This window comes from Opisthocomus hoazin, chromosome 3 (assembly GCF_030867145.1).
Source record: "Opisthocomus hoazin isolate bOpiHoa1 chromosome 3, bOpiHoa1.hap1, whole genome shotgun sequence".
Lineage (NCBI taxonomy): Eukaryota > Metazoa > Chordata > Aves > Opisthocomiformes > Opisthocomidae > Opisthocomus > Opisthocomus hoazin.
Genome location: NC_134416.1, coordinates 65498853 through 65503815, shown reverse-complemented (window position 1 = coordinate 65503815; position 4963 = coordinate 65498853).

The following is a 4963-nucleotide window of genomic DNA, read 5'->3' as shown; positions in this document are numbered from 1 at the left end:
CTGGGCCAGTTACACCAGGTGTGTCTGTGTTGTATTGCAGCCTGCAGCATTAACCTATCCATTGATTTATATGTAGAATTAAATATTCTTTGTACTTCTGCAATTTCAACATTTTTACCCACTAGGTGTACTCTTAAGTAAGAATTTTAGAACAGCTCTGGCATGCAGAATGGAGCTGCATATGTCTCCATAAAGTTAATTTTGTCTGAGAAATCTATGTGTCTGAGAAGCCTATGTGACAGGGTGAGAAAGAAAATGTGCTTGATGTTATCTACGCCCATGATTTTTGCATCTCAAATTAAGAGCTCTATAGAATAATAAATATCCATGATTTTCCACGCAGGAGGTGTTATTTTGCTGCTGGGAAAACAGTACTATTCAGCTGACAAAAGCAAGTATATCAGGGATCCTTGAACCTAGATTTAAAAGTATGAGCAGAAGCTTGCTATCTGACAGCTGTGTGGTTTTACAGGCTTCTTGCCACTCACCACAGTTATTTCAGCACTTTCTATTTGGGGATGGAATAGAAGTGCAGGCCCTGGTCTCCTCCCTCCCTCCACCTCTCCCTCCGTGCCCAGGAGAAAACGAAACATGAAGACTCTGTCACTGTCAGGTTATATTTAATAATAATTTATTATAATTTCGTTGCACAAAAAATAATGAGAACATGGAAGATACATGAATAAATGATGCAAAGCAGAAAAAAGCATGACTGAGAACATTTACAGAATAATACACATACGTATGTAGTTGTATGTGTGCATATGTATATGTTCTGCTGAAACCTACAAAAGAAACCACACAGAAATTGAACAAACAGACAAAAAAAAATCTTCGAACAAACAGAACTAGAAGGCAGACCTGAGAATTAGGATCTACGCATCTTTTGGCCTTTTACAAATCTGCTGTATTACTGAGTATGAAATCCCAGTAGATGAAGGTGTTACCATGATGGCTGACAATCATGTAAGTCTGCATACTACCAACAGTGTGCCTGGTCCATGTATGCTTGGTTCCTCTTTTCTCTTGAAGCGTTAGTAAAAGTGCTGCTGAATATGTCTGCGTTTGTTTTTTTCTTTGGAAAGGGGTTGGGAGGGAGGCCTCGTGAGTTTGCCTACAGATCAGGTACTGGTTCCACTTGGCTGGCTAGAAAGGAGCATCTACAGCCTGACAGTGAAAAGCACATTTTGTGTAGCCTTCTCCAATGGAAAGCTTTCTTCATGTGCGCAGGAAGACAGAGTCTAGGTTCTTCTGAGAATAATGTGGACATAAGGCTTCTCTGAACTAGCTGAGCAATAATAACATCATGTGGTTATCCTACGTTTCAGGTAAAAATGTAAAATCCTAAACCAAATTGTCCTTCAACCTAGCACTGAAGACTGAAATTGTTTACAATGTCATATACTGTAAGAAAACATCTCATTTTGGTTTTGTGTACTTCAGAAGAAGGACATACACACATTGCAAGCGATATTTTTTTTTCTTTCACTTACTGAAGGTTTCCAGATGTATAAATGCTTGCACGTGAAGTTGATGAGGATACACAGAACTGTACTATTAATAAGTTGGTTTATTTCCTGAGTTATCAAATGTCATAGCAGATAATTCCAAGTTGTGTAGAGCATTACAAATAAAACTCTGTAGCATCAGGTTGTTTCTTTGATGATCCAATTTATATTAATATGCCAAAATGATAATGTAATGAATTTGATTACGCTGAAGTTTTCACTTGGAACCCTGATACAGAAATATCCATAAGCCAAGAAGTCAGTATTGTTTCACTGCTTGTAGAGACAGTTAAAATACACCCCTACTTTGCTGAGGGTAAAAAATGGCGAGAAGTTGAGGATAAGTACCTGGAATACCAGTTTGTTTTGATTATTTCTGGTAATGCCCTTATTTCTTGCCTCCCTTGGTACTTTTAGCTTTTCTTTTAAAAATAATTGCTTATTTTTGAGATTTGAGGAAGAAAAAAGAAATCTGTAGGGCACATCTTTACAAGTATTTAATCTGCTTTAATTAAAATTCCATAGACATATTACTTTTACTAGGATAGTCCACAGGGAAAGTGACATCACACATAGCATAAGAATAATATATTGTTTTTTTCATAAAACAAACCCAAAACAACAGCTTCATTTTTGTACCATGGTAATCTCAGTGAACAGCAGCTGAACATGAGACTGATACAAATGAAAACCAAAAAGAAAACAACAAAAAACTTATCAATATTCTCGTTGGCTTAAAACCGGTAAGCTGCACACAAGAGAAAGTTCCAAAAGTGTAACCAGAAATGCAATATTAAAACACTAAATATTTTATGAGTCTGGCAGGACAGGACCCAGTAAAAGCCTGTTATCTGTGATAGAGTTTAGATTATGTAAATAGACTTCCCAGTGTAAAATAGAACAAAGTATTTGTTTATTGCTGTTTATTTTCTGCCTTTTTCTTTTGGAAACTTTTAGTTCCTTTTGGGTAAACTTCATCAACTTTAATTTGAAAACTTTATATTGAACAATACTGTGCTATTTCATGCTGTAATGCTTGCACAAAAAGTTAAGAGGGAGGAAAAGAAAAATCAAGGGAGTAACATGACAGAACTATGGATAGCAACCAGCTCAGCATACTACCTAGACTGTAAGAGAATTCTGTCTTTTCTTTGTTCTTTTAAGGCCTTAGAAACTTTTCTGAAAGGAAATAAACAGAATAAAGCACATTTTCATTAAAAAACTGAGTCTTGAATCACTGGGTAACTATCTTCTGTGTAACTGGAAAATGAATCTACGAGACTTTAAGGAAACTAAAACCAGATTTCCACAGTAATAAAATTCATCTTTTATGCTGGGTGAAAAAGGTAGATGTTTAAGTCCCATGTTCAAAGGAAATTCCGCAATTACTATTACTACTGAGTCTTCAAAGGGCATAAACTGACATCTCTTTTAAAAAAGAAATCAGAGAAAAAAATATTCATAATCCGTTTTTGCTGGGACTTCTGAATGTAGGAGAGGCAGTCACCAGGTTTGGATCAACAGGGTGAACACAAAAATCACAGCCTATGAAAGAAGATATCAGTTAGAAGAGTAATACACATTATCTCCTGTTATCTTCTTTATTTATTTCAATTAGGTTCCTTTGTTTTAAAGAGCTGCTCCTACTCTATAACACGCTCATGATACTGCTCATTCTGCTTGTCTTCTGCTGTCCCTTGGCTGTGCATCTTGGGGTAAAACAATGTTGCTGTGAAGAAATAGCCTGCTCCGAGGGCTGGACCCACCAAGGAACACAAGAAGCTGGACTCCTCCAATCCCCCACGTTAGGCAGAGTTGTCCAGCACTTAACCCTCCTTCTGACCTCCACCTGCCCTAAATTCCCAGGCATCTTTTCTGTTAGGCACCTAGATTTTTTCAAGAACACTCAGAAATAGCTTATTCTAACTGTACTGTGCAATTTAACCACCTACCTCTAATATCCAGGTCTCATCCCAGGACTAAGGGATGGGAGGAGAGGACCAAGGCAACCAAGCAGGCAGAATAGTTAAGCATAGATGCTACCAGTATTTGTTAGTTTGATGACAGGTGGATGCTAGCTTACTCCTGAGAGATCCAAGTAAGAAACCTTACTTAGAAAAAGAAAAAATTCCAAGGACTGATCTCACTATCAGATTCATTTCTAGGTTGGGTTTTTTTGTTTTTGAGGGATGGTGGTGATTTTTAAATTTTTTTTTAAATCTTATCTGCATCATCCTCCTCTAAAGGTACTATGTTATTGAGCTTTGCAAAAGTTCAGATCAGCGGTATTTATTTACAGCAACTGAAACTCTGCCTCAGTGAGTACTCCCCAGCACGTCAGAGACTTGTTTCCTTTAAAGCCTAGATGCTTAACAGGAGTCAATCTCTAAACAGCTTTGTAAGTCTGACACTAAGGACTAGTTCCAAAAACAGCCCTGTCTGTCTACAAGATAGGTACTAGAATGCTTTTTTAGGCTGTGGACCCCAGGAGTAGAAACTATATGTCGAGTTCTCAGGCTACATTATTTAAGGGAACTGTTTTAGACTCGAGCACAAGATGCGCCTCCATTGCCATGCCTTGCTGCGATGGTGTATCAGAGTAAATTTGGGCTCAGGGTGGTCACTGTCGCTTAGACATCCAGTGTGAAGGGTTCCACCCTGAGTCTGGAGACCTACAGTGGTCTTCAAAACACTAAGCTGGACTAGGCTTTTCTCTGTCACGTGAAATGCTGGCTGTTTCTGCTACCACAGTCAGTTCACCCAGCATCCTGTCCACCAGAACAGCCAGGAAATGGAAGACCCTGGCCCAGTTATCGTCCAGCCTGCATCAGACACACAAGTCCTCTCCCCTGCCCTTTCTATCCTCCCATCTGACGCTGGGCACCTGTACAGAAACAACACATGTTAAGGACTGAGAAGAGCCAGGGGTGGGCCTGCAGGGCTCGGCAGGGCACTCCTCCAGCAAGAGCATCCTTGTTTCTGCTTTTGTCTATAACTTTTTTTTTGTTCTTTTCTAAGAGTAAAATTCATTAAGAGTAATGAGAAGAAGATGAGCATCTGGATAACCATGGGACAAACACATGATCGCGATCGTAGAGACAGCCTCTTCTGTGGGACCTCAGAGGCTACATGTCTGCCGCCACGGGACGGTGCTGCTGATCTGACAGTTTCTTGACCCCCGTTAGGCTTGAGTTATAAAGCTGTAGATTTACCTTACTATCCGTGTTATAGCCTTGAGGTTATAATTATATATTGCCTACATATAGCATAAGACATAATGTTCAAGCTAGAAATACCAAATGAAATGTATAAAGTTATCTATGGCAAGTTTCAAAAGAATAATACGTTTATTACCTCCACGCTATCCACATTGTTAGCTGGTATAATTAGATGAAATAATTAAAATTAATTACTAGTAGTGGCTGACATATTTCTTCTAACCTTACGCTCACTTA